We start from the raw sequence: 23,115 nt of genomic DNA on the forward strand, positions 1-23,115 counted from the left end.
TCAAACTCATGACCTTGAGATCAAGAGTCACAGGCTCTTCCAACTGAGCCAGCCAGGTGCCCCAACAAAGGTTTATTTCTTATTAAAGCTTCAGCTCATGGAGCGCTGACCCAAAGGCTTATTTCTCCTTCGGGATCCATGTCCACTGAGCATGGGCTGGGGTCCTGCCCCTGGTCATCCTCACTCAGGGACCCAGGCTTACAGAGCAGCCGCCACTTGGAGTACTGCAGGTTGCCAGGCAGAGAGAAGGAAAGAAAGCAGTATAAATTGCACATGGATTCTTAAAGTTCCCACCTGGAAGTGACAGATCACTTCTCTCATTTTATTGGCCAAAACAAGTCACATGGCCACACCTAACTGTAAGGGAGTGGGGAAATGCGATGCCACACATGCCCCCACCCCCCACCCCCGTCCCCACCCCCCCCCCCCGGGGGGACCAGGAATATCTGCTGAGCAGCACTAATGACCATCTGAAGCACGCATTACCTTTGTAATAAAAAAGACCCAGAAAACAAAAAGAAAACACAATAATTAAGGCTGAGAAACAAGTGGTACAGAGAGTCCGATTCAAGAAGGAATGCATCCTCAAGATGCTGCATCTGTGCTCTTGTGTTCTGTTTATTGCGCCACCCATAGAGGGGTTCACAGGTGTTAGGATACCTGAGCAAAACAGAGTTTTAAGCTTCAAAACTCTTCTTATCTCCGATCACATTTTCTTCTCCAACTTCTTGAGAGACTATTCAAATAAGATGACTGTTCTTAAATATTTTATTTTGATCGATGTTTAAATTTATCAAAATGAAACTCATAATCCAGCAATTACATTATTTGTATTGAGACTGCATGCTTCCTGATTTCCTATGTAAAAAGAAAAACCTAAGATTTTGTCAATTGCAAAAAAAAAAAAAAAAGAAAGAAAGAAAAGAAATCCCCTGAGTTCAACCTTCCCATTTGTTCAAGACAGATCAACAATGAAAGAATACCATGAAGCCTGAGTTCCTGCTCTGTGCTGTCTTCTTCAGTGGCCTCCCCAAGTCATGGAGTCTTAGCAATGACCCATCACCGGAACCCTGACTACAGCCTGCTGCCACTGCCCTGGGAGAGGGGCGTTGGGGGGCTGGCACTGCTGCTCTCGAAGCAGCATTCAGCCAGAGGTGGTCCGCTGGTGGATTTCACCTGGCTCTCCCCTCCTACCTCTATGGCTGCAGAAAGGTCCATCCGCTCTGCTACCTGACAGCCTTACACACTCCTAGAGACAGTTCTTTGTGGAGAGGACACCTGTTCTGCTCCAGGCCGAACACTCCAGTCCCTTCTACCACTTTTTACTTAACATAACTCATCTTGGTCACCCTATTCTGGATGCCTCCAGTGTGTCATTTCTTCTGTAGCTAGGATGGGGCATCCATATTTCACATCCCAGCAAGGCTCTGGCCTCCCGAACTCTGGACTTTAGACCATCTTTCCGGTCCACACTGACCTGAGACTTTTGGAATAGATTCATTCTTCATTTAAATAGTTCAAGGCTTGGTGTGGCCATTGTGGAAAATAGTTTGGTGGTTCCTCAGAAAGTTCCTCATAGAGTTACCGTATGATCCAGCAATCCCACTAATGGTATATGCCCAAAAGAATTGAAAGCAGGGAGCCAAACAAATACTTCTACACCAATGTTCATAGCAGCATTATTCACAACAGCTAAAAGGTGGAAATAACCCAGGTGTCCATCAGCAGGTGAATGGATAAACAAAATGCGGTCTATACAGACAATGGAATATTATTCAGCCTGAAAAAAGAAGGAAATTCTGGTACATGCTACGACATGGATGAACCCTGAAAACCTTATACTAAGTGAACTAAGCCAGATACAAAAGGACAAATACCGTATGGTTCACTTATATGAGTTCTCTTAAATGTTCTCTTGAACAGTGGTGAAGGTTGTACATTGTGAATGCACCTAATGCCACTAAACCGGATACTTAGAAATGGTTAAAGTGATAAATTTTTTGTTGCATATATTTTACCACAATTAGAAAACATACCACAACTATATAGTCAACTAATCTTTGACAAAGCAGGAAAGAATATCCAATGGAGAAAAGCTTGTCTCTTCGACAAATGGTATTGGGAAAACTGGACTGCTTTCTCACACCATACACAAAAATAAGTTCAAAATGTATGAAAGACCTAAATGTTAGACAGGAAACCATCAAAATCCTAGAGGAGAACACAGGCGGTAACCTCTTTGACCTTGGCTGAAGCGACTTCTTACTAGACACATCTGCGAAGGCAAAGGAAACGAAAGCAAACATGAACTGTTAGGACTTCATCAAGATAAAAAGCTTCTGCACAGTGAAGGAAACAATCAAAGCTAAAGGCAACTACGGAATGGGAGAAGGTATTCGCAAATGACATATCTGATAAAAGTTTACCATCCAAAATCTGTAAAGAACTTATCAACTCAACACCCAAAAAACAACCCACTTAAGAAATGGGCAGAAGACATGAATAGACACTTTTTCAAAGAAGACATCCAGATGGCTAACAGACATATAAAAAGATGCTCAACATCGCTCATCATCAGGGAAATACAAATCAAAACCATGATGAGATACCACCTCACACCTGTCAGAATGGCTAAAATTAACAACACAAGAAACAACAGGTCTTGGCAAGGATGTAGAGAAAGGGGAACCCTCTTGCACTGTTGGGGGGAATGCAAACTGGTGCAGCCACTCTGGAGACCAGTATGGAGGTTCCTCAAGAAACTAAAAATAGAACTACCCTACAATCCAGCTCTTGTGTATTTACCCAAAGGACACAAAAATACAGATTTGAAGGGTACATACACCCCAATGTTTATAGCAGCATTATCAACAGTAGGCAAACTATAGAGAGAGCCCAAATGTCCATTGACTGATGAATGTATAAAGAATATGTGGCCATATATATATAACATACACACACAATGGAATATTACTCAGTTATCAAAAAGAATGAAATCTTGCCATTTTCAATGATATGGATGGAGCTAGACTGTATGATGCTAAGCAAAATAAGTCAACCAGAGAAAGCCAAATGATTTTACTCATATGTAGAATTTAAGAAACAAAACAGGTGAACATATGGAAGGGGGAAACAAACCGCAAGAGACTCTTGGTGATAGAGAACAAACCATGGGTTGACAGAGGGAGGTGGGTGGGAGATGGGCTAGATGGGTGATGGGTACTAAGGGGAGGACACTTGTCATGATGAGCACTGTTTGTAAGTGATGAATCCCTGAATTCTACTCATGAAACCAATATTGCACTGTATATTAATTAACTAAAATTTAAGTTTAAAAAAAAAAACAAAAAAACCCAACCAAGGCTCTTTGTTCTAGATCTCCTGTAGAAGTGGGAAGGAAGGGACAGCTTATGCAGCACAGACTTCCCACAAGAAACTTTCTGTCTGCAATGGAGCAGTGGTGGGGGGGTGGGAAGCAGATGTGATCCCCACCCCCCAGGGCTCCTCCCTTACCTGGCTCCCTCCCTCTGCACGCAGCCTTATTGTTCATCTTTTCCCTGTGACTCAGAGAAACCCGGATGCTCTTTCTGGCCTCCTGCACAACTCAACTCAAGGCCCCCAAACCACATCACTTGCCACCACCCACTGGACCACCCATCCCTTGACCCTCCACCTGCCTTCACCTACTTCCCACAGAAAACACTTCATCCCTGGCCTTGCTTGACATTCCCTGGTTCAGAGTCTGCACTTCCTACCTCCTAATTTGCACCTTGGATCTGCTACTCTGTGAACAGCCTTCCCCAGTTATATCAGCCTTGTGTTTTCTCTCCTGTTTGAGGATGTAAAATGCTTAATGATAAATGAGACAGAGAAGCCATGAGTGAAAGGTCAGGCTCATGGCGGGGTCAGCACAAGGACAGCATGCAGGAATCTGGAGGCTGGGCAGACTCAGGCCTGCAGGCTCATCAGTTTCAGGACCCTGGCCACTGGGTGACCCTCAGACTCTGGCTTCTGGGGCACCAGTCACCATCATACTGACCGTAGTCCTATTTTACACAGATAGGTCACTGGGAGAGCTATAAAATAACAATGTCCACCCATCTGGGTCTACCCATTGGCAATGGGAGTTGAATCACCCAGTGCCATTTGGCTCATTCTCTGTCTCCAGGTGTCCTTCAGCCTGGACTTCTTTGGAAGTCTGCCCCCAGCTGTGTGCAGCCCATGGGCTTCTGTTCTATAAGACTGCTGAGCTCTATCCCCACTGTGGAAGTCACCCTGTGAGAACCTACCAAGGATAGGAGCCTTGAGAGACAGTGAAAGGAGGGCTGCACAGGATATACGAGGAAGGAGTTACTATGAGAGCAGTGTTGGCATGAAGAATCCCTTTACCCAGCTTTGCTGTGATTGATGGATCAATTTAAAATCCTTTTCTAGTTTCAATCTCTGGCCAAAATGAAGCGGCCTATTGACTGCTCTTTCCCTCCATGACCAGTCTGACTTACCACCATGCCCAGTCAGAGCTTACCAAGGTCCGTCTGTCCTACCCATTGCCCCAGATCTTTGCTCCTTATCCAGATCCCTCCATTCATTGGCACTACTGGGGTCTCCCACTGTCTTCCTAGAGCCTATATATTGACCGCATCCCTTTGTGGGCTCCAGGATGGTCAAGGAACATCAAAATGCCTTATCCAGCCCCAACACTACTGCTGGGGTCAGCCCAGCCCAGAATGGTCTTCAACTGCTATCACGTACAGGAGGCTTATGGGCAAGAACTGCTTGTTATGGACAGAATTTTGATGTCATCCCCTTCCCCATCTGAATTCATATGTTGAAGCCCTAACTCCCAGTGTGATGAGATTTGCAGATGGGGCCTTTGGGAGGTAATTAACGTTAGATGAGGTCATGAAAGTAAGGCCCTTGTCAGAGGGGATTGGTGTCCTTATAAGAAGGGATATCAGAGAGCTCACTTTCTCCCTGCACATGCACAAAGATGACATCACGTGAGCACATGGCAAGAAGGAGACAAAGCCAAGCCTTTTGGCTTCAGAATGAAACCTATCTTGCTGGCACCTTGACCATGGGCTTCCCAGCCTTCAGAACGAGGAGAAATAAATTGCTGTTGTTTAAGCCATTCATTTTGTTACAACAGCCCAAGCAGACTAATACACTGATCAACCTCTAGATCCAGAAGACACATTTAGGACCCCACCTTTAAAAAATGGTTATTAACATTATTATAATAGCATTAAATTAATTATTAAGGAAAAATCTGGATTCTTCCATACTAATATACCAGGTGACTTTATTTTTCATATTTTAGAATTTATCCAAAAATCTTGACTGAGTACCTCCTATGTGTTAGGCACTATCTGGGTGTTGGCAACATCAAGATGAATCAGACTTGACCCTTGTTCATTTTGGATATTTTTTCCAGTCTTTCCAGGTTCTTTGCAAACGCAGTCAATGTATCATTATATAGTTACTCTTGTAATAACACAAATACACTTTATTTGTTTTTTTTTACTTAATATTATAATTTTTTAAAATTTTAGTTGATACACAGTGCTGCATTAGTTTCAGGTGTACAACTTACTGATTTGACAGGTTTATACATTATACTGTGTTCACCACGAGGGTAGCTACCATCTGTCTCATTACATCACTATTACAGTACCATTGACTGTATTCCTTGTACTGTGCCTTTTTTCCCCATGACTTACTCGTTCCATCACTGGAGGCTTGTATCTCCCTTTCCTCTTCACCCATTTTGCTCAACCCTCTCACCCCTTACATCTAGCAACCATCAGTTTGTCCTCTGAATTTATAGGACCAATTCTGCTTTTCATTTGTTTATTCATTTAGTTTTTTTTATTCCACTTATGAGTGGAATCATGGTATTTGTCTTTCTCAATCTGACTTATTTCACGTAACAGCATAATACCTTCTAGGTCCATCCATGTTGTCTCAGATGTCACAATTTCATCCTTTTTTATGCTTGTATAATATTCTAGTGTGTGTGTGTGTGTGTGTGTGTGTGTGTGTGTTTCCTTATCCATTCATCTATTGATTGACACCTAGATTGCTTCCATACTTTGGCTATTGTAAATAATGCTGCAGTAAACATAGGGGTACATGTATCTTTTCAAATTAGTATTTTCATTTTCTTTGGGTAAAAAGCCACAGTGAAATTATAGATCTTATAGGATTTCTTTCTTTCTCTTTTTCTTTTCTTTCTTCTTTCTTTCTTTTTCTTTCTTTCTTTCTTTCTTTCTTTCTTTCTTTCTTTCTTTCTTTCTTTCGAGCATGCACACAATGTGGGAAGAGGGACAGAGGGAAAGAGAGGATCTTCAGCAGGATCCATGCTCAGCAGAGCTCAATCCCATGACCCTGGGATCATGACCTGAATTGAAATCAATAGTCAGAGGCTCAACTGACTGAGCCACTCGGGTCCCCCCCCAAATCATATGAGATTTCTATTTTTAATTTTTTGGTGAACTTCCATACTGTTTTCCACAGTGGTTGTACCAATTTACACTCCCACCACCAGTGCATGAGGGTTCCTTTTTCTCCACATCGTCACCAACACTTGTTCTTGCTTGTCATTCTTATTTTAGCCATTCTAACTGGTGTGAGGTGATATCTCATTATATTTTTGACTTGCATTTCCCCAGTGATTAGTGATGTTGAGCATCTTTTCATGTGTCTGTTGGCCATCTTATAAACTTTTTTTTTTTAAGCACTGTCATAGTCTTAGCGAAGGGCAATTTTTACATGTTGAACTGGATGTTTGCAGAATTATAATCTTTTTAATGTGTGGTTTCATCGTCTTCATAGCTGTCTGTTAATAGCTGTGTGGTATTCTATTCAGTTGACGTACTGTAATTTACCTGAAGATCCATTATAGTGGGATGTTTATATTGCTTCCATTTTTTGCTGTTATATATAATGCTGGATGAATGCCTCTTTGTATATAGATAATTCAAAACAATGCCTTTTGTTTTGAATAATTTCCTTGCAGTAAATTCCCATGAGTGGGATTACTGGGTCAAAAATGGGGCACATTATTTTCCAGAGGACCAGGAATTGACTTGCAGGGCCACTGTAATGATTTGATTCTCACACTTGCACTTGAGCCTGGTTTGCTTCTGCTGGAGAAGGCACGGTGGAGTAGTAATGGAGGGCAGAATTCAGGGAATGACCAGTTAAAGCACGGTCTTCACGCTGTCATCTGCTGCTCACGTTTGCACAGATGTACAAAACCCATCCAGTTGGCCCTGGATTTAGGATGTCATCGTAAACTGTAGGTTTACTTAGCTTGGAGGTCAAGTGCATGGGATGTGGAGCAAGATGTCTGTAATCAAATCCCAGCTCCACCGGGCAGTTAGGTGTGTGACTCTGGGTCGAGTTTCCTCATTTGTAAAACGAAAGCTTAAAAACAGAACTTATTTCCCAGGCTATTGCGAAGATAGAAATGAGATACGACACGTCACATGTTCAGCCCAGTGCCCAGAACCTGGGAAACACACAATACACGTTACGTAGTTACGGCAATAGGACTTATTAAGGGATGTGTTTTTGATGCAGCCTGCTATTCAGACCGCGGGACTGGTTTCTTCCTGCCTTCAAGTTTGTTCCCACACACAAATCTTCTGAAATTAACTATTTTAAATTCTCAGCCAGCACTTCATTCTGTACATCAGAACGGAAAGCTTAAAGTCAAATCAATTAACAAAAAGGACTGTGCAGGGGCGCCTGGGTGGCTCAGTCAGTTAAGCGTCCGACTTCGGCTCAGGTCATCATCTCGCAGTTCGTGGGTTCAAGCCCCGCATCGGGCTCTGTGCTGACAGCTCGGAGCCTGGAGCCTGCTTCCGATTCTGTGTCCCCCTCTCTGCCCCTCCCCCGCTTGTGCTCTGTCTCTCTCTCTCTCTCAAAAATAAACATTAAAATTAAAAAAAAAAACAAAAGGGACTGTGCAGAGAGTTCTGAAGAAGCATGTGTTATGTCCTTGAACTCAGAGAGCTTACATTTTTCAAACACTCAGCTTTGAAAGGGAATAAATGCATCGACCGTGGCTCCGAAACAGCAGGGAACCCCTGGTCAGTTGGCATTGCCCCGTCACTAGCGGGTCCGGCTGGGGAAGTGGAGCGAAGCATGGCTCGGGAAATGATTACAGCTTCGTGGCGGGAGCGAACAGACCTGTCTTCAAGTCTGAAGGAAGTCATGTGCTTTTAAAACTAATCTACCCACTTCAGAGTGACAAGAGAGCAACTGAATCTTTTCAAAAACTACATCTTGTTTTCAAAATAAAATTCAGAAGGCCAAGTGAAACTCTTAGTGGTCCCCAGGTCCCATTCTGTGGTTAAACTGTCGGGGCTCCGTCAAGGCGGTCCGTGTGGACGTGGGCTTTGTTTTTCACAAGACACAAAGCTAAGCTCCACAAGATTCACTGTTCAGAGGCACTCCCGTTCTCATGGTAACTGATGGTCCATCAGCACCAAAATATAGAAGAGGCAGCAGGGCAGCGTGAAGATGTTACTACGACAACTGGAACTTAGAGTATACATTTTTAAAGGAGTGTGGGAGGGCTTAATTTCACCTCACTTGCTTCAAGAAAGCCTGGGTAAGAGGAGTCAGGCATTTCAGAAAACAGGGATGCCCTAGAATCCGAGGTCTGGACTCATAGCCCCAGCGCCGGCCGGAAGATGGGGATAGCCGGGGGTAGCCTGCAGAGTTCGGTGAAATCACCTCGGGGGGAGAAAAAATCACCTCAGCAAAACGTTGCTCCATCAGAAGTCGTACAAAGATGTGGTGGTGTTGGGAGTGGGCAGGGTTGAGGAATGTTCCAAGAGAAGCACTCTTGATTTTTAGCCTTCACGGAATTTGCAGATCAGAGATGACCAGGAAAAAATGGACTTGCTTTAAAAAAAAAAAAAAAAAAAGCCATTTTAAAATAAATAAGCAAAGAGTCCGTTCTCCACAGCTTGGAATGTACAGGTACTACTAGGAATTTGAAAAGGATAGGACACTTCTGCTTTCCTCTGAGGATGTGAATTCATTTCTCCTTCTGGGCCTCAGCTGACTGAAGATGCTGTCGTGGGAAGTTGCACACCTCCCACTCCAGTCCCGGGGCTGCGGCAGGTCTGTGGACCCGGCCGAGGGGTGCCAGCCCTGGGTGTGGCACCAGAAAGAGCTCCTCACACTCTGGGGCTGGTATTTGTGTCCCAGGGCCCTGGTTGCCTGCTGCCAGCCGCTAGTGGTGACAGCCCACCCAGCCTGGCCAGCTTCCCCCCGTTAATGGCGTTAGTGGCCTTGGCTTCCACCTCCCTGGAGCGATTCAGCGCTGCCCCAGTGTCTCCCTGTTAAACCGTCTCCCCAACACCCCCCATTTCTCTTGGTCTTGCTCTCTTTCCTCAATTTACTGAGTGTGGCCCAGGCACTGCTCACATGAAGGTCTGGGCGGAGCCAGGAAATCAGCATTTTTTTTTTTTTGCCAATTACAGAGAGGTCTCTGAGGCAGGAGTCGTGCAACTCAGAGCGAGGAGCCTGATCTAGTAGAGAAGCTTCTGTCCTCACATTTCTTTAATTCTCCCAGCGATCCTCTTGGGCTCAGAAGGGTGAAGTAACTTACCCCTGGTCACACGGCGGTACTCAACTAGATCTGACTCCAAAGCCAGAGCTTGAGTCCACCCCATGTGAGTGAGAGTGGAAGGGTCCATTCCGCCAGCGGACCATCCAGGGGGGCTGTTGCCGGCACCTGGGAGCCTCCTGCTTTCACATCGCTCTTTTGTCTCTTGTGCCCAAGCTCACTGGGTGGGGTTCATAGCAAGGTTACATACACCATCTCAAAGGCTCACTGATGCCCTGGCACATTCTGACATTCTGCTTTCTATTTTCTGTATTTTGTGATGTTTTGGCATCTCTGGGGCCTTGCAGGCCCGGAGAGGGACAGCCCCTCCCATGGTTACTTTCTAGAAATAGCAGACAACTCGCCTGTGAGCCTACCTTTGATACGCAAACCAACCAATCCGCCCCTCTCCCCCACATTTGCCTCCTTTTATCAGGTTCCTACAGTCAGGACACTATCCTACCCTAAATCGCCCCAGGGCCAGATAGCAGACAACTAGGGGCTGCCCCTGGAGCCAGAGGCCCCCGAAATTACCCCAACCAGCCCATCCTGCCTTGCTTGCCTACACACCCTGCCTTGTCCGATCCTTCCAGCAAAAGCCACAATAAAGGCTCCGGCCCGTGCTGTCTCCTCATTCCTGACGCTGGTGGCTCCCAGTGAGGCTCGAGCAGCGGTGTGCCCCTCCTCTTGGGAACTGTGAGCAACAAGAGTTTTGTTTCTTGTTTTCTGTTTTTTGTTTTCCTGGACTAAGCGGCTTTGCAGGGGAAAGGCAGGATTACGATGGATTTAAGAGTTGGCTTTGGGACCCGTCTTGCCAAAGTTGGGCACAACACTGACAAGGTGCCGGTTTACTGCATCCGCCGCTTGGCTCGGCCTGTCTTCTTTATCCCCTGTTCGGCCGCGTTGGGGCTCCGCTTCTTTCTTTCCCATCACGGGCCAGGGAACCATGGCCTCCAGGGAACCTGCACGCATGCGGCCAGCTACTTCCGGGGTGCTCAGAGCCTCCTCCCCACACTGACCTAGGGCAGCCTCATCCTCTAGCAGCGTGCCTGCTGGAAGCACGACTTGATCTTCTGGAGGGACACCCTCCAGCAAGGCCACGCGAGCCTTGATCTGGACACCCATCTCGTGGCCGGTCAACCCAAGGGCGTGTAGCTTCGGGGTGAGGACAAAGAGCTGCATGTCAGTGACTGAACCGTGACCACCAGCGCCGCTTCCACCCAGATGGAGTCAAGAAAGAGAGTAACAAAGTATTTTTCCTGTGGCAGTCGTCTGATCTGTTGGCCTGGATAAAAACCAAAATCCTGGGTTCATTTGCAAGAAGACATCCTCTTCTGGGCTTAGCCTCCTACCTGGCACTCTCCCTGCCGTCCTCTTCCAGGATAGAGCCCCTCTTCTCCAGTTCCTGCCTCTTCCGCCCCTCCCCTAAAGCCCAAGGCCAGGCCCGGGACGGGATCAAGGACTGGACCTTGACCTCAATTCCTCCATTTCCTTCACTGCAACCCCTGCTGGAATCTACCAAGGCTCTGGGTTCTCAAAGCGGCAGGGCTCCTCCCTAGCTCTCCAGGCCCTAGGGGGTCAGGGCCTGCCTTCCAGCCCAGGGCCACTGGGGCAGCAGCCCCTGTCCTGCCGCCTCCTCCCCCCTGCACGCTTCATTTATGCCACCTGAACCATCAGCTCAGTCTCAGTGCCTGCTGGCCTTGTCTTAGCTGACCAGGTGTAGTTTGGAAGGTCAGTAAGAGTGACGACATGATGCACAGGATACTGGCAACACTGACTGGACAGAGCACGTGACGTGGGCACCTTTTCAGCCTTTTCAGTGGTGGAGTCATGGCACAGATGAATTTGGCTGGAAGAGGAGGGGCGGCCGGGGGGGGGCGGGGGGGGGGCCGTTGGGTGGAAAAAGGGCTACGGGCCTGGCGGTGAGGCCTTGAGAGGCAGGCAGAGGGGCTCCCTCCGGAGGTCTGAGCAGGATGCAGCCAGGGGTGTGTTGTGGGATCCGCGGAGGCGGCCTGTGCTCCTGGACAGGAGGAAACGGGAGGAGGTGCTGCAGAGATGGGCACCGGAACGGGGCGGGGGTGGAAAGGAGAGGGACCTCGCAGAGTTACAGAGTGGGGAACGGATCCTTGTCATAGAGGGGGTGCTTTTGTAGACTCTCTGGAATCTCTGGTTTTAAAAGCAGCATTCGCTGTGCTGAAGGGGCGGCAGGCTGCAGGTTATCTGCTCTCACGGTGCAGTTTCACCTCCTGCTGGGCTTTGTAGAACCTTCTAGGAAACCCCTGACAACACCCCTACACGGTGAGTGGTGATCCCATTCCAAAGGGCTGGACATCATGGACTTTGGAGTTGCTCCCAAATAATCACACCCTTGACTCCTGAATTTGTGAATTCCCAAAGGCCTCCTGCCTTATCAAGATTTAGTGATGGTTTGGAATGCAAACAGGAAGGTGCTATCTGAGTAGGAGGGTAGAGGCTTGACCTTGAGGGCTCTGAGGAGCCCTCCTGTGCTGTTTACGTGGACAGGGCTGACAAGTAGCCTCTGGGCACAATGGCCTCTGTGCCCTCCTGCACCAGGCTGACTGGCTGTTGACTCCCATACCTCACGTTCTCCACCTGAGACAACACGGGGGAGTCGGCAGAGCTCCTCCAAAATGAAATTAGAGTTACTTTCTGGGGTGAAAATTAAGAACCGGAACGTGATCGAAGACATTGGCCAACCAGAGAAAGCAAATAACACGAGGCATTTGTAGCAAGAGTGGCGGAAAGACTGGAAACGCCCACACAGCAGTTGGCCGCGTCAGCCCAGAACCTCTGGGACACACGGGACGAGCCTTGCCCCAGAAGAGGAGAAAAGCAAGTGTCCTTCCTTTTCTGAGTATCTGCCCTCCTTCTGACACCTGCCAGCTATCCAGGTGTGAAAGCTTCCTGGCTACTTGCTGTCTGTTCATCCCCAACCCAACTCACACTTCAGGAAGAGTGGTCTCTCCCAGATTCCTCCTCAGCCTTGAGTTTTCTCTAACCTCTCTTAGCCTGGGCTTGTACTCTCATTATGCAGACATTATTCATAATTATTAATTTTTGTTTAGACTTTCCCATTTACAGCAGTTTACATTCATGTTCATGTTCACACAAGAACTGTGTGAGAGGGGCGCCTGGGTGGCTCAGTCGGTTGAGCGTCCGACTTCGGCTCGGGTCATGATCTCGTGGTCTGTGAGTTCAAGCCCCGCATCAGGCTCTGTGCTGACAGCTCAGAGCCTGGAGCCTGTTTCAGATTCTGTGTCTCCCTCTCTCTCTGCCCCTCCCCTGTTCATGCTCTGTCCCTCTCTGTCTCAGAAATAAATAAAACATTAAAAAAAAAAAAAAAAAAAAAAAAGAACTGTGTGAGAATGGCAATCGGTGGTAGTCGTAGGTATTACCTTTTCTCCGGATAAGGGAACTGAGCCCAGAGGGTTGGGGACTTGCCCAAGGTCGTACAAGGCAGGATCCATATTTTTTTTTTTTTGAGTTTATTTATTTATTTTGAAAGAGAGAAAGTGTGAGTGGGGGAAGGACAGAGAGAGGGAGAGAGAGGATCCCAAGCAGGCTCCACGCTGACGACACAGAGCCCAACACGGGGCTCGACCTGGGGCTCCAACTCAGGAACCACGAGATCATGATCTGAACCAAAGTTGGACACTTTGCCGACTGAGCCACCCGGGCACCCCTGCGGGATCCATATTTGAACCTCGTTCTTCTGACCTCTTTCCAGTGCCAAGCTCCTTGAGTAAAATTAATGGCATTTTATCTATGTTATCTATTTTGAAATATCTTCACACGTACACCTTTGCCATAGCTGGAATGCCTGCCCACTCACCCAACCCTCTGATCCGCCTATCCTACTCATTCCTCCAGCCTCCCAACCTGTTGGAATTCTGCTTATCCCTCGAAACGTAGCTTAAATATCACCTCCCCAGTAATGGCTTTCCTCCCGACTCAGGGAAGAGTCACTGTGTCTTCCTTCAAAGTCCGGGACAGGTGCATCTGTGCCTGTGTGCCTAGGACAGGAGTCCACATCCAGTTGCAGGGGAGCCCCAGAGGGAGTGTCTGGGCGGTTAGCTTCTGTCGTAGGAGGCAGGCTCTACCTGCTGTTGAGGACACACACGACGAGGAATGGCCCCCATCCGGGAGCTGGGCGGCCGAGAGGAATGACAGATGCCCGCCACAGCCCACGTCTCCGGCTGCTTGGCAGCAACAAAGACAATTCTCCTTCTTCTTACACTTTAAAATGAAAATGCTGTCACCGACACGATGACGCTACCGCTTGTATAATCAAGAGTGTGCGCGGTCCCCCAGTCTCCCCCCCCCACCCCCCTGCAAGGGGAACAACCCAGAGTCTTTTATCAGTGCCTACTTCTGCTTTTGGTCCAGGATTTCTGGGTGGTGTCCACCCTCTTCTAGACCCTCTAACCCAGTGGTTCACAACCTTCTTCCACCCCAAGGCCTCTTTGTAAACCAAACATTTTGTAACATCCCTTTGACTACCCCGAAAATGAAATTCAGAGGTAAAAATCTAACTATGTCCTCGGTACTAAAGGGGACGTAGGTAACTTAGAAAAAATAAAACTTATTTCAATAAGTAAATACTCAGGCACAACAAATCTAGATGTCAGAAGAAAGGAGTCCGACGCTTGCAGCTACATGAATGTAGTCAACCTGCTGTCAGGTAGCTGGCTTCCACCTCGCACTCGATGAGTATGTCGGGACAGTATATTCAAATGTGGAATTATATTACTTCTAACAGAGTTCCACCAAGTGTCATGCCCCCTAGTGGTAGTGCTGCGGAGGACCAGTGCCTCGGAGCTATCACAGGGCGCCGTTTCCCTCCTTAACACGGTTCTAGACGCCTGTGTGCCTGGCTACTCGGTCAAGTCTGCAGCGCAGTATTGGCACCACGTGGGAGCGCGTTAGAAATACAGGTTCTCCGGCCCTGCCTCACAACTACTGAATTCAAATCTGCACTTGAATGAGACCTCCAGGTTATATGCATACAAGCTAACGGGTGAGAAGCACCTGCACTCCTGGGGGACATAGTAAGGGAGGGGGTAAGCCAGTCTCACAGAATAAGTCTTCTTCAATATTGCCATCTTGAGGTTCTCTTTACTGGGACTGCCCTAGACCAAGAAGGCATCAGTTCAGGATTTAGCCAGGAACACAGAAACCACTTACAGTACTTTGAGTAGAGAGGATTGAATGCAAGGGATTGATTACGTATGTGATAGAAGAGTTAGATGGGAAGCCAAACAAGTGGAGGTCAGCAGCAACAGGAAGCACGACTGCCCCGACCCTCAAGGGGACAAGGAGAGGAGGTGGGGTTACTGGAACCCAAGATTACCCGAGGGAAGCTGATGTGAGGGAGGAAGCTCATTTGCTGCCAGAGATGTCCCCTGAGGCAGGAAGAGGAGAAATGCTTCAACTTCTCCCAGCCTCCTGTCTTCCAGCCTCTCAACGGTGTCTCCCATTGGCCACACTGAGCCAGAATTCAGCAGGCAAGGGAGGCGAGGAAACATAGCCTTCAGGAAGCAGCCCTTCTGTATCACAGAAGCAGAGCAAGAGAAGAGCGAGAAAGGGATGACTGACCGGCCTGGGACTGGCACAAAAGACAAGAGGTCTCTACCAAAAGAATTACTTTTAAAAGAGATACGCTTTCAAGATACTGTCCTCCAGAGTCCTAGACCTTGCCATTATGATTGGTCCATGAAGTACCCCAGGAAGTCTCGGATACTTCAAGAAGTGGGTCATATGGGTCAAGTGACACAGTTGCTTTCCCTGCAGCCACCAACACTGTGACCCCAACCTCTGCACTGTGTCATGCAGCATCCCAGCCAGTCCGGAAACCACACAAGTCCTTCCGGTGTGATGCCCACTTCCCGCCCCCCCCCCCAAACCATCCCCTGTGGTGCTGCTGGGCCACAGCAACCTTCTGCGCCCGGTCACTGTGGCATGCACATGCCATTAAATAAAGCCACAGCGATCCCCAGTTCCTGCAAAATCCATCACTGACCTTCAGGCTGGGAAACCTTCCCATGGGGGGCCCAGTGCCCTCACCTTCAGAAGTCTCACCTTCTCTGCCAGGAGACTCTCCCTTCCTTTGGTATTTCCCCCTCCATTTTCCTCTTGCAATTTCTTTTTTTTTTTTCAAATGTTTGCTTTTATATTTCTGAGAAAGAGAGAGAGAGAGTGTGTGAGTGTGTGTGTGTGCACACATGCAGGCAGGGGTGGGGCAGAGAGGGAGGGGGAGAGGGAATCCCAAGTAGGCTCTGCACTGTCAACACCGAGCCCGATGCAGGGCTCAAACTCACGGACCTCGAGATCATGACCTGAGCTGAAATCAAGAGTCAGATGCTTAACCTGCTGAGCCACCCAGGTGCCCCTTCCTCCTGCAGTTGAATCAGAAAGTCAAAATGAAGAAAACCCATCTTGGCTCCTCATCTGTCCCCTGGCAGTTAAGACATTTTCCTTCGGTGGTCAGGAATCTTGGACCATGCCACCCAGTATGGGCAGCAGCTGCTCGTGTTTTACAACCCGCCGTGCACCTTTGGCAGACCTGCTTAATTTTTTTTCTAATTATAAAAATAATAAGGCACATTTAGAACGTATAGAAAAGTAAAGCAGAAAAAAAAAAATCCACCTATAATCCTGCCACCCAGAGGCAGTCCCTATTAACATTTTGATAGATTTCCTTTCTAGAGTTTAAATGCATTTTTCTGCAGCTGAGATCATACTCGTATACATAATTTCATGCTCCGATTTTTTTCACTTGTTACAATATTTTCCCGTATCATTAAAACTTGGTTGAAAACATTAACATTTTTTCCATATTAGTTGTTTTAATTACAGAAGTAATACCCGCTCACCGTAAGGAATTAAAACAATTCAGACATATATCAAGGAAAAGGTAAAACTTTCCCCTCCCTCCTCCTTTCTCCCCCCCCCCCCACCCATGCCTCAGAGGTAAACCACTTTTAACAGTTTAGTTTTCATCCTTGCAGACCTTTTTGTACACTCATACAAAACAGCTTTTTAACTAATGGCCCCAAACCAGCTTTTTCATGTCACAGCATTGGTGCCCAGGGAACTGCTGCATTTTAAGAAAGCTGCCCAAACAGTTCACGTATAGAAGTGCTAGAATTTACTTTGCCATTCCCCTGTCTATTCCTTCCTTCTTAAACATGGATAACACTTCTTATAGCTAAGTACACCCATTCCACTACATCCATACATTTACGTAGTCTTTATGATAAATGTGTATGCCAATACCTTCATTTGTTTTTGGGTTTTTTTTTTTTTTTTAAGTTCTTGAGAAAGAGTGCGTGCGCATGCAAGCAGGGGAGGGGCAGAGTGAGAGGGAGAGACGGAATCCCAAGCAACCTCCGTGCCCAGCAGGTAGCTCTAACCTACGCACCCACCGTGAGATCATGACCTGAGCCAAAATCAAGAGTCAGACACTTAACCGTTTGAGCCACCCAGGCGCCCCGCCAGTACCTTCATTTGTATATCAGTTGCTGTAGGCACAATTACATGGGTATTTGGGGGCAAAGATGGAGAAAGTTATGACAAAGTTACATCACAGAGCAGGCCCAAGGCCATACAGAACTTGAGAAAGTAATATTCATCTGAACAGATGCCGTATTGTTTCTTCGCATTTCCAGGAAGTGATTCCATAGTCTGGATCTAATGCTGATATCCGTCACCTTCAGTGCTCTCTGGCGATTTTCCAGATGGGCAGTGTCCTGGGCTCCACTTCGGAAGAGCCGAGAAAATGCTAGCATCTCAAATTATGCAAGTGAAGGACAGGGGTGGCTTCCTGCATTGCAGAGGCCGATTATGGAGAATGCAGGATTCCACCCCGGGGGTGGGGTGAAGTTGGAAACAGAAGGTCAGCCTTGGCATTATACTCGCCCATAACGAGAACTAAATGGTTTGCCAAAGTCACACATGTAAAAAATAACCGAGTTTACAAGCACCAGGGTAGCCTGGCCTCTGACTTCAGGACATGCCTCGCCTCAGGCATACGGATTATAAGAAACCCGAACACAGATGCTCCACAGCTGAGGCAGGGCTTCTGGAGTTTACGGGAGGACAGAGAGAGAGCCTCACGGAGCGGAAACATGCAGTAAGGAGCCCTGCTAGGGGCTCTGCTTAAACGTAAAGCTCAAAAATGCAAAGGGCCCCACCTTCCCTTGTCCGTCTGTTCAGACTGAGGTCTCGGGGCCCACTGCTCAGTGGCTGGTCTGGGCCTAAGATGTCCATGAATTCTGCAGCCAACAGAGCAGGTTGTGGGAGCTCCTTGCCGGGTGTTTCTTTGCTTAGTGGGACCACAGAGATTTCCCTCACATGATTGTCGCTGTGTATATTGTACGCCCTACCGTATGTAGGGTGCGGAGCTGTGTATCCCCAGAACCCAGCACGGCATCTGGCACGCAGAGATGCACAAAAATGCCTTTTACAAACTTTTTTTTTTTTTTTTAATTTTTTTAGGGGCGCCTGGGGGGCTCGGTCGGTTAAGCGTCCGACTTCGGCTCAGGTCATGATCTCGAGGTCCGTGGGTTCGAGCCACACGTCGGGCTCTGTGCTGACAGCTCAGAGCCTGGAGCCTGTTTCGGATTCTGTGTCTCCCTCTCTCTCTCTGCCCCTCCCCTGTTCATGCTCTGTCTCTCTCTGTCTCAAAAATAAATAAACGTTAAAAAAAAAAGTTTTTTTTAACGTTTGTTTATTTGAGAGAGAGAGAGAGCACGGAGGGGCAGAGAGAGAGGGAGAGAGAGAGAGCATCCCAAGCAGGCTCTGCGTTGCCAGCACAGAGCCCCGTGCAGGGCTCAGACTCACGAACCGTGAAACCAAGACCTGAGCCAAAATCAAGAGCTGGACGCGTAACCAACTGAGCTACCCAGGCGCCCCTCAAACCTTAAAGATACTCAAAAGTATCTTTCGGAGCAATATAGATGCTCAGTCCTACCTTCTTTGAAACGATTTCACGTCATCGCACTCACAGGAAACATTTACGGCACGCTCAAGTAAACTGGAGGGGATTTGGGGACATCTGTGTGGGGCTTGATGGAAAAAGTAATTATGTTTTCTTTATATTAAAGAAGTATAAAAGTAAAATATAAAGTCATTAGAGAACATGTTAAAGAGTGAATTTGTATAAAATTTTCCAAATAAAATATTTTCAAGTTTTTAATGAGCAACTTGAGCTTGTTTCCATGAACATACTTAAAAAAATTTTTATAATATATTTAACTTCATATATTCACAATATTATAAAAATTAAATAACGAGATATTTTATGAAATAATTACATCGATAGTGAGCTATTTTACATTCCTGTTTTCTTACTAAGTCTGGTGTGTATTTTCACTTGTAAGTGAAATACAGCACACCTGCATTCGGACCAGCCACACAGTTCAAGGGCTCGGTGGCCACATGTGGCCAGTGGCCGCCCGACTGCACAGCACTGCTCTGGAGTGAGGGTAATAAATATAGCACAGGCATAATTCTTTTAAACCTCTTTTTTAAGATTTTATTATTTTTTTAAATGGTTATTTGAGAGGGAGAGGTCAGGGGGCGGCTGGGGCAGAGAGAGAGGGAAACAGAATCCGAAGCAGGCTCCAGGCTGTGAGCTGTCGGCACAGAGCTCGACATGGAGCTCAAACCCATGAACCGCGAGATCGCGACCTGAGCTGAAGTTGGACAGTTAACCGCCTGAGCCACCCAGGCGCCCCCAGATTTTATTGCATTTTTAAGTGATATCTATACCCAGCGTGGGGCTAGAACTCACAACTCTGAGATCAAGAGTCATATCCTCCACCGACTGAGCCAGCCAGGCACCCCTTTTAAAACTTTTCTATATGCCTCGCAATAAATAATTGCCAATGGAGATTTTAAGATAATGATCTATTCAAGTCCTTGGTAATCACCACCAATGAGAAATTTTGCCCAAGTAGGAGATAAAAAAATTTTAAGTGTTTTTATCACCCTTCAAATTTTTACAGCAGTTGAAATTATCTTTAAAGAGTTTAACAGCTCTTATGGAAATTTCTTGTGATAAGGCAAAGGATTTCAAACCCATCAAACTTTTTCACACCAACTATTTCAAGAGAATGCTGATGGTCTCGTTAGTAGAACATGCACGTGTCGTTAGAGCAACACCCATGCCCCCTAGCTTGGATACCACTTTGTAGGCACGTGGGGAGGTGCCTGCACGGGGGAGGACAGTGAGCTGGGACCCAGCCTGATGCGGCCCCTCCATCGGCCGCCTTCTCCCGGCATCCCCCCCCCCCCCAATCCATTCTCCACTGCCTTAGCTGAACGCCGGGCTCCCGGGACACTAGAGAGAAACCCATCAGTTCCTCCGGCCCTTGCTCCACCTCGAGCATTTGCGGCATGGGGCATCCAGTGACAGATGTCACTCATTTTTCTCTCTCTCATACCAGCCCCTCCCCACCCCATCCTGTTAGAGCCACTCTCTGAGGAGCCCAGGTGCTGCTGCTCACAGCTAGAAGTGAATGCCCAGATGGCTTGCCCACTCCCGACCTGTCACCTCCACGGACTGAGATCCTGGTGGACTGAGACAGTCGGGAGGGTCTGGTGTGAGAGACCCTGCACGGCATCCGTTGCCTGCTTCCTTCTTGCTAACAACGTCCTGCCACTTTATGCCTCTGTGCTCTTGGGCGAGTTATCTAACCCACGTGGACTTTACTTTTCTCTTTTTTATTGTTTTTATTTAATGTTGATTTTTTTTTTTTTTTTTGAGAGCAAGAGGGAGGGGGCAGACCGAGAAGGAGACAGAGAATCCCAAGCAGGTGCCGAACTGTCAGCGCAGAGCCCAGCGTGGGGCTCGAACTGACCAACCTCGAGATCACAACCTGAGCCAAAACCAAGAGTCGGACGCCTAACCGACTGAGCGACTGAGCCACCCGGGTGCCTAGTTTTCTCTTTTTTAAAACCAGTTTTACTGAGGCGACATAAAAGCCACCCATTTAAGGTGGACAGTTCAGCGGGCTTTAGTATATTCACCGGGTTGGGCAAAGGCTTCAGTTTCTTGTCTGTAAACCGAGATAATCGTATATAACCGCATAAGACTGTCGCGAGGCGGAAAGGAGATCGTGAATCTAAGGCGCCCGGTACGTCGCCGCGAGGCCGGGGGTAAACTCTGACTTAGCGGTAACTGTCACTGTGATGACAACGGTAAGGAGGAGGACAGGGGAGGAGGGAGCGGCCCAGGATTCCCACCCTGAGCGAGGGATGCCGGCCACAGCTGCAGCCCGGGGGTGTGCTGCGGGGCTTTGTGGAATGTGGGCAACCCCAGCTCTTCCTGTTCCTCCGACGCCCACACGGAGCCAACAGCCTCCTCCAGAGGTGCTCGCAGCCACCGCGGTGTGGGAAGGGGATGCGACAGCTGCTCAACAGCTGCACGGGCTGCCACACAATTTAAGGCAGGAAGTGGAGAGAAATGCCATTTCTCCCAGAGAACGGATGGGAGAGGAATTCAGGTCGGCAAGAACAGTCACTGCCTTGACTGGCGTTTCATCGACAGCTACCTGGTTTCAACTGGCTCCGGCCTTTTTTTTTTTTTTCCAGAAAAGTTTCACCCTGGGGCGCCCGGCTGGCTCAGTGGGTGGAGCGTGGGACTCTTGGTCTCGCGGTTGTGAGTTCAGGCCCCACGTTGGGTGTGGAGATGACTTAAAAAGAAAATCTTTTCCTAAAACGTTTTACTCTCAAGATTATCGTAGTGAAAGTAATGTTTATTGTTAATTTTTTTTTTTTTTTTTTGTATAATCACCTCTCCAGAGGTAGTCAGTATTAAAAGTTTGGACTCGATACTTTTAGACTATTTATTTATTAAATATAAAAAATGGAGTCATGAGATAGTACTGTTTTGCAACTCACTTTTTTCACTTAAGAATATATCCTGACGGGCGTCTGGGTAGCTCAGTCAGTTGAGTGTCAGACTCTTGATTTCGGCTCCGGTCATGATCCCGGGGTCGTGAGATCAAGCCCTGAATTGGGCTCCTCATTGAGCATGAGCCTACTTAAAATTCATTTTCTCTCTCTCTCTCTCTCTCTCCCTCTGCCCCTCTATCCCCCTCGCACTCTTTCTCCCCAAATAATAATAATAATAACAATAATAATAATAATATATCCTATCACTCTACGTTACTAAACAAAGTTTTTTTTATTTAAAGAAATTTTCCTTAATGTTTATTTTTGAGAGAGAGAGACAGAGTGCAAGTGGGGGAGGGGCAGAGAGAGAGGGAGACACAGAATCCAAAGCAGGCTCCAGGCTCTGAGCTTTCGGCACAGAGCCCGATGCGGGGCTCGAACTCGTGAACTACAAGATCATGACGGGAGCCGGAGGGAGACGCTCAACCAACTGAGCCACGAGGGTGCCCCGACAAATAAGTTTTAACAACTATATAGTATTCTTTGGTGTAGATGTTCCCTTGTTTATTTATCAAATCCCCAATAGATAGGCACTGAGATTGTTTCACCCTTCTATAAAATTATTATTACTGCAGCGGCTGCTGCAGTGCACCATCCACGTCCCGCCTTGAGGAGGGAGGCACTCATACCCTCAGCCGCTGGGCGTTGGCCTGCTCTGTCCCTGTGTCGACTGGTCCTGAGCCTGTGCTGTCTCCCATACAGTGCACGACCGGTCAATGTGTGTGTGGAAAGCAGAGGACAGAGGCCTGGCCCCTTTGGCCTCAATGGCGTAACTCCAGGGGCTGTTGCACCTCCAGAACTTGCCGTGGGATCAGGTGAAGACTCATTGCAACTGCACGGAACCTTAACATCTCCCTCTATTCAGTCCTGCTTCCCTCCTTCTTTACCGGCATCGTTCGAAGAGAATGTCCCATTAAACCTCTGTTTTCTGGGTAAGCTCGGATGAATGGAAATGTAAAAGTTTTTTTAAAATAATGTTTTTTCCCCCCTAAACAGTTGTTACTAGAATTCCTCTTAAGAAAGGAGGTGTCAGAAGGCTCCTGGGTGGCTCAGTCAGTTGAGTGTCCCCCTTCGGCTCAGGTTATAATCTTGGGGTCTCTGGGTTCGAGCCCCGCTTTGGGCTCTGTGCTGATGGCTCAGAGCCTAAAGCCTGCTTCAGATTCTGTGTGTGTGTCTCTCTCCACCCCTCCCCTGCTCATGCTCGCTCTCTCTCTCTCTCTCTCTCTCAAAAATAAACGTTTAAAAAAATTTGAAAGAAAGAAAGAAAAAGAAAGGCGTTGGGCGCCTGGGTGGCTCAGCTGGTTAAGCATCTGACTCTTGATTTTTGTTCAGGTCAGGATCTCACTGCCGTGGGATTGAGCCCCACCAGGTCCATGCTGAGCGTGGAGCTTGCTTAAGATTGTCTCTGCCTCTCTCTGTGCTCCTGCCCTGCTCATGTGTGCCCTTTCTCTCTCAAAGCAAACAAACAAGCAGGTAAATAAATAAGAATATTTAAAAAGGAAGGAAGAAAG

At 47.5% G+C, this 23,115-nt stretch overlaps 1 long non-coding RNA gene and 1 pseudogene across 3 annotated transcripts; both read right to left on the bottom strand.

Moving 5' to 3' along the window:
* Positions 1-778: 778 nt before the first annotated feature.
* Positions 779-20,778, bottom strand: LOC122234700. Of its 3 annotated transcripts, none has more exons than XR_006212611.1 (3): positions 20,678-20,778; positions 15,725-15,821; positions 779-858 (listed from the first exon to the last, which is right to left on the bottom strand). It is a non-coding gene; the product is annotated as an uncharacterized LOC122234700 (long non-coding RNA). The 3 variants fall into 3 exon arrangements; XR_006212612.1 differs by lacking the exon at positions 779-858 and adding an exon at positions 8,720-8,916; XR_006212608.1 differs by lacking the exon at positions 779-858 and adding an exon at positions 15,078-15,192.
* LOC102960986 lies at positions 10,412-10,876 on the bottom strand (annotated as a pseudogene).
* Positions 20,779-23,115: the final 2,337 nt, after the last annotated feature.

The sequence above is a fragment of the Panthera tigris genome, chromosome A2 (assembly GCF_018350195.1).
Source record: "Panthera tigris isolate Pti1 chromosome A2, P.tigris_Pti1_mat1.1, whole genome shotgun sequence".
NCBI classification, from domain to species: Eukaryota; Metazoa; Chordata; class Mammalia; order Carnivora; family Felidae; genus Panthera; species Panthera tigris.